The sequence below is a fragment of the Acipenser ruthenus genome, unplaced genomic scaffold (genome assembly GCF_902713425.1).
Source record: "Acipenser ruthenus unplaced genomic scaffold, fAciRut3.2 maternal haplotype, whole genome shotgun sequence".
Taxonomy (NCBI): domain Eukaryota; kingdom Metazoa; phylum Chordata; class Actinopteri; order Acipenseriformes; family Acipenseridae; genus Acipenser; species Acipenser ruthenus.
The window spans coordinates 1-12,500 of record NW_026708140.1 but is presented as its reverse complement, the minus strand read 5'-3'; the positions used below and the strand labels follow the sequence as shown (position 1 = coordinate 12,500).

Sequence of the window (12,500 nt, the reverse complement as noted above, 5' to 3'; positions counted from 1 at the left end):
CCTCTCTCCTCCCTCTCTCCGTGGCTCTGGAGTCCACGATGGCGTTCACCTTTGCTGCATTCTGTTACATGCTGTCTCTGGTCCTGTGTGCTGCGCTCATCTTCTTTGTGATCTGGCAGGTGAGTAAATATGATTCTGTGTGTGTGTGTGTGTGTGTGTGTGTGTGTGTGTGTGTGTGTGTGTGTGTCAGTGTGTGTCAGTGTGAGTGTGTGTGTGTGTGTGTGTGTGTGTGTGTGTGTGTGTGTGTGTGTGTGTGTGTCAGTGTGTTTCTTTCTCTCTCTCCTCTCCCTCTCCCTCTCCATATTTTGATGAATCGTAATTCCAGGGCTGTCTAAATATATATTCAAATTATATATATATATATATATCCCCACATTAATATAGAAATGTTTTTACCTTCTATGTTCTCTCTCTCTTCCTCTTTCTAACTTCCTGAACATTCTAGAGCATTCCACACACACACGCACACACACACACACGCACACACACACACACACACACACACACACACACACACACACACGCACACACACACACACACACACACACACACTCACACACACACACACACACCCACACACACACACGCACACACACACACACACACACACATACACACTCACACACACACACACACACACACACACACAGTGTATCCGTGATATCAGTGTGTTATTTTCCTCTCTATCTCCGTCTCTCTCTCTCTCCTGCAGTGCTTGTATCCATGGTACCCAGAGTGGGTTGCCATGGAAACTGCATGTTTACAGTGACAGGCACGCCAATCAGGAGACCCAGCTGTGGGTGAGGGGGGGTTGGGGGGGGGGGGGGGGGGGACCTCTTTATTTATATCTCAGTGTTAAAGCTGGAATGGAAAACTATCGTTTTTCAAACAGATTTTATCATTGGTTTTAACCCATCAAAGACCCTGAGAGAGACTTCTAGAGGAAACGTTTACCATTGAATTTACACTGAAGACGCTGAGAGAGACTTCTAGTGGAAACGTTTGCCATTGAATTTACACTGAAGACGCTGAGAAAGACTTCTAGTGGAAACGTTTGCCGTTGAATTTACACTGAAGACACTGAGAAAGACTTCTAGAGGAAACGTTTGCCATTGAATTTACACTGAAGGCGCTGAGAAAGACTTCTAGTGGAAACGTTTGCCATTGAATTTACACTGAAGACGCAGAGAGACTTCTAGTAGAAATGTTTGCCATTGAATTTACACTGAAGACGCTGAGAGAGACTTCTAGTGGAAACGTTTGCCATTGAATTTACACTGAAGACGCTGAGAGAGACTTCTAGTGGAAACGTTTGCCATTGAATTTACACTGAAGACGCTGAGAGAGACTTCTAGTGGAAACGTTTACCATTGAATTTACACTGAAGACGCTGAGAGAGACTTCTAGTGGAAACGTTTGCCATTGAATTTACACTGAAGACGCTGAGAGAGACTTCTAGTGGAAACGTTTGCCATTGAATTTACACTGAAGACGCTGAGAGAGACTTCTAGTGGAAACGTTTGCCATTGAATTTACACTGAAGACGCTGAGAAAGACTTCTAGTGGAAACGTTTGCCATTGAATTTACACTGAAGACGCTGAGAGAGACTTCTAGTGGAAACGTTTGCCATTGAATTTACACTGAAGACACTGAGAGAGACTTCTAGTGGAAACGTTTGCCATTGAATTTACACTGAAGACGCTGAGAGAGACTTCTAGTGGAAACGTTTGCCATTGAATTTACACTGAAGACACTGAGAAAGACTTCTAGTGGAAACGTTTGCCATTGAATTTACACTGAAGACGCTGAGAGAGACTTCTAGTGGAAACATTTACCATTGAATTTACACTGAAGACGCTGAGAGAGACTTCTAGTGGAAACGTTTGCCATTGAATTTACACTGAAGACACTGAGAAAGACTTCTAGTGGAAACGTTTGCCATTGAATTTACACTGAAGACGCTGAGAGAGACTTCTAGTGGAAACGTTTACCATTGAATTTACACTGAAGACGCTGAGAGAGACTTCTAGTGGAAACGTTTGCCATTGAATTTACACTGAAGACGCTGAGAGAGACTTCTAGTGGAAACGTTTACCATTGAATTTACACTGAAGACGCTGAGAGAGACTTCTAGTGGAAACGTTTGCCATTGAATTTACACTGAAGACGCTGAGAGAGACTTCTAGTGGAAACGTTTACCATTGAATTTACACTGAAGACCCTGAGAGAGACTTCTAGTGGAAACGTTTACCATTGAATTTACACTGAAGACCCTGAGAGAGACTTCTAGTGGAAACGTTTGCCATTGAATTTACACTGAAGACGCTGAGAGAGACTTCTAGTGGAAACGTTTGCCATTGAATTTACACTGAAGACGCTGAGAGAGACTTCTAGTGGAAACGTTTGCCATTGAATTTACACTGAAGACGCTGAGAGAGACTTCTAGTGGAAACGTTTACCATTGAATTTACACTGAAGACGCTGAGAGAGACTTCTAGTGGAAACGTTTACCATTGAATTTACACTGAAGACCCTGAGAGAGACTTCTAGTGGAAACGTTTGCCATTGAATTTACACTGAAGACGCTGAGAGAGACTTCTAGTGGAAACGTTTGCCATTGAATTTACACTGAAGACGCTGAGAGAGACTTCTAGTGGAAACGTTTGCCATTGAATTTACACTGAAGACACTGAGAGAGACTTCTAGTGGAAACGTTTGCCATTGAATTTACACTGAAGACGCTGAGAGAGACTTCTAGTGGAAACGTTTGCCATTGAATTTACACTGAAGACGCTGAGAAAGACTTCTAGTGGAAACGTTTGCCATTGAATTTACACTGAAGGCGCTGAGAGAGACTTCTAGTGGAAACGTTTGCCATTGAATTTACACTGAAGACGCTGAGAGAGACTTCTAGTGGAAACGTTTGCCGTTGAATTTACACTGAAGACGCTGAGAGAGACTTCTAGTGGAAACGTTTGCCATTGAATTTACACTGAAGACGCTGAGAGAGACTTCTAGTGGAAACGTTTGCCATTGAATTTACACTTAAAATGCTGAGAAAGACTTCTAGTGGAAACGTTTGCCATTGAATTCACACTGAAGACGCTGAGAGAGACTTATAGTGGAAACGTTTGCCATTGAATTTACACTGAAGACGCTGAGAGAGACTTCTAGTGGAAACGTTTGCCATTGAATTTACACTGAAGACGCTGAGAGAGACTTCTAGTGGAAACGTTTACCATTGAATTTACACTGAAGACGCTGAGAGAGACTTCTAGTGGAAACGTTTGCCATTGAATTTACACTGAAGACGCTGAGAGAGACTTCTAGTGGAAACGTTTGCCATTGAATTTACACTGAAGACGCTGAGAAAGACTTCTAGTGGAAACGTTTGCCATTGAATTTACACTGAAGGCGCTGAGAGAGACTTCTAGTGGAAACGTTTGCCATTGAATTTACACTGAAGACGCTGAGAGAGACTTCTAGTGGAAACGTTTGCCGTTGAATTTACACTGAAGACGCTGAGAGAGACTTCTAGTGGAAACGTTTGCCATTGAATTTACACTGAAGACGCTGAGAGAGACTTCTAGTGGAAACGTTTGCCATTGAATTTACACTGGATGTCCTGGGTGTGTTGGGTTATGGGATGTCCTGGGTGTGTTGGGTTATGGGATGTCCTGGGTGTGTTGGGTTATGGGATGTCCTGGGTGTGTTGGGGTGATGGGATGTCCTGGGTGTGTTGGGTTATGGGATGTCCTGGGTGTGTTGGGTTATGGGATGTCCTGGGTGTGTTGGGTTATGGGATGTCCTGGGTGTGTTGGGTTATGGGATGTCCTGGGTGTGTTGGGTGATGGGATGTCCTGGGTGTGTTGGGTTATGGGATGTCCTGGGTGTGTTGGGTTATGGGATGTCCTGGGTGTGTTGGGTGATGGGATGTCCTGGGTGTGTTGGGTGATGGGATGTCCTGGGTGTGTTGGGTGATGGGATGTCCTGGGTGTGTTGGGTGATGGGATGTCCTGGGTGTGTTGGGTGATGGGATGTCCTGGGTGTGCTGGGTTATGGGATGTCCTGGGTGTGTTGGGTTATGGGATGTCCTGGGTGTGTTGGGTTATGGGATGTCCTGGGTGTGTTGGGTTATGGGATGTCCTGGGTGTGTTGGGTTATGGGATGTCCTGGGTGTGTTGGGGTGATGGGATGTCCTGGGTGTGTTGGGGTGATGGGATGTCCTGGGTGTGTTAGGTTATGGGATGTCCTGGGTGTGTTGGGTTATGGGATGTCCTGGGTGTGTTGGGTTATGGGATGTCCTGGGTGTGTTGGGTGATGGGATGTCCTGGGTGTGTTGGGTTATGGGATGTCCTGGGTGTGTTGGGTTATGGGATGTCCTGGGTGTGTTGGGGTTATGGGATGTCCTGGGTGTGTTGGGTTATGGGATGTCCTGGGTGTGTTGGGGTGATGGGATGTCCTGGGTGTGTTGGGTTATGGGATGTCCTGGGTGTGTTGGGGTGATGGGATGTCCTGGGTGTGTTGGGTTATGGGATGTCCTGGGTGTGTTGGGTTATGGGATGTCCTGGGTGTGTTGGATGATGGGATGTCCTGGGTGTGTTGGGTTATGGGATGTCCTGGGTGTGTTGGATGATGGGATGTCCTGGGTGTGTTGGGTTATGGGATGTCCTGGGTGTGTTGGGTTATGGGATGTCCTGGGTGTGTTGGGTTATGGGATGTCCTGGGTGTGTTGGGTTATGGGATGTCCTGGGTGTGTTGGGTTATGGGATGTCCTGGGTGTGTTGGGTGATGGGATGTCCTGGGTGTGTTGGGTTATGGGATGTCCTGGGTGTGTTGGGGTGATGGGATGTCCTGGGTGTGTTGGGTTATGGGATGTCCTGGGTGTGTTGGGTTATGGGATGGTTTTCATCTCAGCGGTGTTTGCTGTTCACGGTTTGCATGATAAACTGAACTGCGATTGAATCTCTGTGTCTCTCTGCAGGTCATTGCTTTCGATGAGCTGAGGACAGACTTCAAGAACCCTATTGACCAGGGTAACCCGACCAGAGCGGTGAGGAGAGACAGAGCCTCCCTGTGTGTGCGTGTGTGTGTGTGTGTGTGTGTGCGTATCAGTGTGTGTGTGAGTGTGTGTGTGTGTGTGTGTGTGTGTGTGTATGTGTGGGTGTCAGTGTGTCTCTCAGTGTATCTCAGTGTGTATCTCAGTGTGTCTCTCAGCGTGTATCTCAGTGTGCCTCAGTGTCTCTCAGTGTGTCACTCTATTCATGCTCAGTGTGTCTCAGTGTGTGTCTCACTCTATTCATGCTCAGTGTGTCTCAGTGTGTATCTCACTCTATTCATGCTCAGTGTGTCTCAGTGTGTATCTCACTCTATTCATGCTCAGTGTGTCTCAGTGTGTATCTCACTCTTCATGCTCAGTGTGTCTCAGTGTGTGTCTCACTCTATTCATGCTCAGTGTGTCTCAGTGTGTATCTCACTCTATTCATGCTCAGTGTGTCTCAGTGTGTGTCTCACTCTATTCATGCTCAGTGTGTCTCAGTGTGTATCTCACTCTATTCATGCTCAGTGTGTCTCAGTGTGTATCTCACTCTATTCATGCTCAGTGTGTCTCAGTGTGTATCTCACTCTATTCATGCTCAGTGTGTCTCAGTGTGTATCTCACTCTATTCATGCTCAGTGTGTCTCAGTGTGTATCTCACTCTATTCATGCTCAGTGTGTCTCAGTGTGTATCTCACTCTATTCATGCTCAGTGTGTCTCAATGTGTATCTCACTCTATTCATGCTCAGTGTGTCTCAGTGTGTGTCTCACTCTATTCATGCTCAGTGTGTCTCAGTGTGTATCTCACTCTATTCATGCTCAGTGTGTCTCAGTGTGTATCTCACTCTATTCATGCTCAGTGTGTCTCAGTGTGTATCTCACTCTATTCATGCTCAGTGTGTCTCAGTGTGTATCTCACTCTATTCATGCTCAGTGTGTCTCAGTGTGTATCTCACTCTATTCATGCTCAGTGTGTCTCAGTGTGTATCTCACTCTATTCATGCTCAGTGTGTCTCAGTGTGTATCTCACTCTATTCATGCTCAGTGTGTCTCAGTGTGTATCTCACTCTATTCATGCTCAGTGTGTCTCAGTGTGTATCTCAGTGTGTCTCAGTGTGTATCTCAGTGTGTCTCAGTGTGTCTCAGTGTGTATCTCAGTGTGTCTCAGTGTGTATCTCAGTGTGTATCTCACTCTATTCATGCTCAGTGCTCTAATTAGTGGTATCGGGTTAATAACTTCACATATTGTAACTTGACAGCTTTTCTGCGGGCTCCCCCTGGGGGGGGTGGGGGGTGGAGTTTGGGGAATGCCAGCTGAGCCTCTCTGACCCCCCCCCCCCCCTCCTCCCCCCTATCCTCTCTCAGCTCCATTCACTGCTGAAGCATCACTTTGGTATCTAATTAGAGTCCTGTGATTGTGTCCAGTATATTATAATCACGGGTACCGTACAGCTGCAGACCCGTTTCATTTCCCTGTCTGACGTCAAGAAGCTGCTGAATAGCAAAACAGTGTGAGCGTCGTGTACAGTGAACTAATCCCATCTCTCTCTCTCCTCAGCGAGAGAGAATTCATAACAGTGTGAGCGTCGTGTACAGTGAACTAATCCCATCTCTCTCTCTCCTCAGCGAGAGAGAATTCATAACAGTGTGAGCATCGTTTACAGTGAACTAATCCCATCTCTCTCTCTCCTCAGCGAGAGAGAATTCATAACAGTGTGAGCGCCGTTTACAGTGAACTAATCCCATCTCTCTCTCTCCTCAGCGAGAGAGAATTCATAACAGTGTGAGCGCCGTTTACAGTGAACTAATCCCATCTCTCTCTCTCCTCAGCGAGAGAGAATTCATAACAGTGTGAGCGTCGTTTACAGTGAACTAATCCCATCTCTCTCTCTCCTCAGCGAGAGAGAATTCATAACAGTGTGAGCATCGTTTACAGTGAACTAATCCCATCTCTCTCTCTCCTCAGCGAGAGAGAATTCATAACAGTGTGAGCGCCGTTTACAGTGAACTAATCCCATCTCTCTCTCTCCTCAGCGAGAGAGAATTCATAACAGTGTGAGCATCGTTTACAGTGAACTAATCCCATCTCTCTCTCTCCTCATTGAGAGAGAATTCATAACAGTGAGCGTCGTGTACAGTGAACTAATCCCATCTCTCTCTCTCCTCATTGAGAGAGAATTCATAACAGTGTGAGCGCCGTTTACAGTGAACTAATCCCATCTCTCTCTCCTCAGCGAGAGAGAATTCAAAACAGTGTGAGCATCGTTTACAGTGAACTAATCCCATCTCTCTCTCTCCTCATTGAGAGAGAATTCATAACAGTGAGCGTCGTGTACAGTGAACTAATCCCATCTCTCTCTCTCCTCATTGAGAGAGAATTCATAACAGTGTGAGCGCCGTTTACAGTGAACTAATCCCATCTCTCTCTCTCCTCAGCGAGAGAGAATTCATAACAGTGTGAGCGTCGTTTACAGTGAACTAATCCCATCTCTCTCTCTCCTCAGCGAGAGAGAATTCATAACAGTGTGAGCGTCGTTTACAGTGAACTAATCCCATCTCTGTCTCTCCTCAGCGAGAGAGAATTCATAACAGTGTGAGCGCCGTTTACAGTGAACTAATCCCATCTCTCTCTCTCCTCAGCGAGAGAGAATTCATAACAGTGTGAGCGTCGTTTACAGTGAACTAATCCCATCTCTCTCTCTCCTCAGCGAGAGAGAATTCATAACAGTGTGAGCGTCGTTTACAGTGAACTAATCCCATCTCTCTCTCTCCTCAGCGAGAGAGAATTCATAACAGTGTGAGCGCCGTTTACAGTGAACTAATCCCATCTCTCTCTCTCCTCAGCGAGAGAGAATTCATAACAGTGTGAGCGCCGTTTACAGTGAACTAATCCCATCTCTCTCTCTCCTCAGCGAGAGAGAATTCATAACAGTGTGAGCGCCGTTTACAGTGAACTAATCCCATCTCTCTCTCTCCTCAGCGAGAGAGAATTCATAACAGTGTGAGCGCCGTTTACAGTGAACTAATCCCATCTCTCTCTCTCCTCAGCGAGGAGAGAATTCATAACAGTGTGAGCGTCGTTTACAGTGAACTAATCCCATCTCTCTCTCTCCTCAGCGAGAGAGAATTCATAACAGTGTGAGCGCCGTTTACAGTGAACTAATCCCATCTCTCTCTCTCCTCAGCGAGAGAGAATTCATAACATTGAGAGAATCTGCAGCCTGCTGCGCAGGTACAGTACTGCCAGCTTTCATCCGTCTCTCTGTCCATCCCTCCATCCCTCCCTCCCTCTCTCTATCCACCCCTCCCTCCCTCTCTCTATCCATCCCTCCCTCCCTCCCTCCCTCTCTCTATCCATCCCTCCCTCTCTGTCCAGCTCTCTATCCATCCCTCCCTCCCTCTCTCTCTCTATCCATCCCTCCCTCCCTCTCTCTCTCTATCCATCCCTCCCTCCCTCCCTCTCTCTGTCCATCCCTCCATCCCTCCCTCCCTCCCTCCCTCTCTCTCTCTATCCATCCCTCCCTCCCTCCCTCTCTCTCTATCCATCCTTCCCTCCCTCTATCCATCTCTCTATCCATGCCTTCCTCCCTCTCTCTATCCATGCCTTCCTCCCTCTCTCTATCCATCCCTCTATCCACCCCTCCCTCTCTCTATCCATCCCTCCCTCTCTCTATCCATCTCTATCCCTCTCTATCCATCTCTATACCTCTATCCCTCTCTATCCATCTCTCTATCCACCCCTCCCTCTCTCTATCCATTCCCTCCCTCTCTCTATCCATCTCTCTCTCTCTCTCTCTCTCTCTCTCTCTCTCTCTCTCTCTCTGTTTCTCTGAGGGAGTGGGGGACGGTGGACCCCCTTGGGGGAGATTTAAACTAACCTGACTGTTTAAGTGGAAAGACAGACGAAAATTCAGCGACTCGACTCACTGCCTCCACCTGAGACCCAGTGTGGCCCCTCCCTCCCTCCCTCCCTCCCTCCTTCCTTCATCCTTTAACTGAAGGACTGGCATCTACTAGATTGAATCCACACTGAAATCGCTGAGAAAGACACAACATGTGATTTTAATGCAAAATCAGCCTGTGAGTGAAGGGGTTAACTCCGAGTGCTGTGAGGAGAGCAGTGCGGGGGTGGGCACCCTCACAACAACGGCTTTCAAGAGCTTAATCACAGCAGCATCATTGCAGAGAGCAAGCAGGCAAGCGGAGAGAGAGGAGAGGGGGAGAGAGGACGAGGAGGGAGAGGGGGGAGAAGGGGAGATGAGGGAGAGGGGGAGAGAGGAAGAGGAGGGAGAGGGGGAGGAGGGGAAGAGGAGGGAGAGGGGGAGAGGGGGAGAGGGGGAGAGGAGGGAGAGGGGGAGAGAGGACGAGGAGGGAGAGGGGGAGAGGGGGAGAGGGAGGGAGAGGGGGAGAGGATGAGGGGGGAGAGGGAGAAGGGAGACGTGGGATAGCGGAGAGCGGGGGAAGGAGAGCGAAGGAGAGATAGAGAGAGAGCAGAGAGAGAGAGTGTAGGCTACACACACAAACTCTCATTCTTTCCTCTCTCTCACCTCTCTTCTCTCCCCCCTCCTCTCTCTCTCTCTCTCTCCTCTCCCCCCTCCTCTCTCTCCTCTCTCTCTCTCTCCTCTCTCTCTCCTCTCCCCCCTCCTCTCTCTCTCTTCTCTCCCCCTCCTCTCTCTCCTCTCTCTCTCCTCCTCTCTCCCCTCCTCTCTCTCTCTCTTCTCTCCCCCTCCTCTCTCTTCTCTCTCTTCTCTCCTCTCTCTTCTCTCCCCCTCCTCTCTCTCTCTCTCTCTGCCCCTTTCATCTCGTCTCATCTATATTCAGTGGACAGTCTCTCTTCCTCACTCTGCACACAGACATGTCAAATGCCACAAACCTCAGCTAATTTCTGCCTCTTATTAGCGTGATTAACATCATCGCGCTGCAAATCATTTTCATCCTGAGCATCATGCTGTACCTCTCTCCTTTTAAAAACACAACTCCTTCATTTTCCTTTGATAAACACCACGGGAAGGAAATAAGACTCCCGTTGCATCGCAGTTTCACCCATTCCAGGGTTTACAAGCAGCCAGTCAGTCTGAGCAACAGACACGATTCTTAGACATGTGTTTGTAAATTTTAATTGTAGATACAGCGGCTTGAAACTGGGTCCAGGAGACCATGGTTTGCGGTCGCTGTATCAAACCCCCAAGTCTCCGTTCGTTCCTTGATCTCTGACTCTGTGTGACTCTGTGCCCCCCCCCCCCCCAGCTGGTGGTCCCGGAGTATTCGATCCACGGGCTTTTCTGCCTCATGTTTATGTGCGCCTTGGAGTGGGTGACCCTCGGGCTCAACATACCCCTCCTCTTCTACCACCTGTGGAGGTAAGAGACCCGACCCCGACCCTGACCCCAACCCAACCCCAACACTAACCCGACCCCGACCCCAACCTCATCCCCAACCCCATGCCCAACCTCACCCCCCAACCCCAACCCCAACCTCATCCCCTACCCCAACACTAACCCCAACACCGACCCAACACCAACCCCAACCCCAACCTCATCCCCAACCCCAACACCATCCCCATTCCCAACCCCAACACCAACCACCATCCCCATTCCCAACCCAACACCATCCCCATTCCCAACCCCAACACTAACCCCAACCCCAACACCAACCCCAACACATCCCCATCCCCAACCCCAACACCATCCCCAACCCCAACCCCCAACCCCCAACCCCAACACTAACCCCAACCCCCAACACCAACCCCAACACCATCCCCATCCCCAACCCCAACACTAACCCCAACCCCCAACACCAACCCCAACCCCAACACCAACCCCAACACCATCCCCAACCCAACCTCATCCCCAACCCCAACACCAACCCCAAACCCAACCCCAACCTCATCCCCAACCCCAACACCAACCCCAACCCCCAACCCCAACCCCAACCCCAACTCCAACACCAACCCCAACACCATCCCCAAACCCCAACACTAACCCCAACCCCAACCCCAACACCATCCCCAACCCCAACACTAACCCCAACCCCAACCCCAACACCATCCCCAACCCCAACCTCATCCCCAACCCCAACACCAACCCCAACCCCAACCCCAACCTCATCCCCAACCCCAACACCAACCCCAACCCCAACACCAACCCCCAAAACCAACCCCAACACCATCCCCATCCCCAACCCCAACACTAACCCCAACCCCCAACACCAACCCCAACCCCAACACCAACCCCAACACCATCCCCCATCCCCAACCCCAACACTAACCCCAACACCAACCCCAACCCCAACACCAACCCCAACACCATCCCCAACCCCAACCTCATCCCCAACCCCAACACCAACCCAAACCCAACCCCAACTCATCCCCAACCCCAACACCATCCCCAACCCCAACATTAACCCCAACCCCCAACACCAATCCCAACCCCAACACCAACCCCAACACCATCCCCATCCCCAACCCAACATTAACCCCGACCCCAACCCCCAACACCAACCCCAATCCCAACCCCATCCCCATCCCCAACCCCAACATTAACCCCAACCCCAACCCCCAACACCAACCCACCCAATCCCAACCCCATCCCCATCCCCAACCCCAACATTAACCCCAACCCCAACCCCAGGGCAGCAGTGTGGAGTAGCGGTCAGGGCTCTGGACTCTTGATCGGAGGGTCGTGGGTTCAATCCCAGGTGGGGGGCACTGCTGCTGTACCCTTGAGCAAGGTACTTTACCTAGATTGCTCCAGTAAAAACCCAACTGTATAAATGGGGAATTGTATGTGAAAATAATGTGATATCTTGTAACAATTGTAAGTCGCCCTGGATAAGGGTGTCTGCTAAAGAAATAAATAATAATAATAATAATAATAATAATAATAATAATAATAATAATAATAATATAACCCCAACCCCCAACACCAACCCCGACCCCACCCCCCGACCCCACCCCCCACCCCCCCCCCCTCAATCACATCTCCCCCCCCAGGTATTTCCACCGGCCGGCGGACGGGTCGGAGGTCATGTACGATCCGGTCAGCGTGATGGACGCAGACATCTCAACTACTGCCAAAAAGAGTCCTGGTGCAAACTGGGCTTCTACCTGCTCTCCTTCTTCTATTACCTGTACAGGTGAGCTGCTGTCAGAACACTGTCCGGGTCACAAGCATGAATACGTGGACTTAGGGAGGAGGGGAGGGGGGGTCTGTCTGCCTGTCTGTCTGTCATGCGTACATTGTCACACTTTACCCTGGTTTGTTTTTTAATATGCTTTACCAGACCTCTCTGTGCTTTACAATGCTTCCCTATGCTTTACCAGACTCTCTGTGCTTTACAATGCTTCCCTATGCTTTACCAGACCTCTCTGTGCTTTACAATGCTTCCCTATGCTTTACCAGACCTCTCTGTGCTTTACAATGCTCCCTATGCTTTACCAGACCTCTCTGTGCTTTACAAT

At 49.1% G+C, this 12,500-nt stretch overlaps 1 pseudogene; it reads left to right on the top strand.

Moving 5' to 3' along the window:
• The window catches only part of LOC131729780 (protein cornichon homolog 2-like), a 13,253-nt pseudogene extending 1,078 nt beyond the window's left edge, over positions 1-12,175 (top strand).
• Positions 12,176-12,500: the final 325 nt, after the last annotated feature.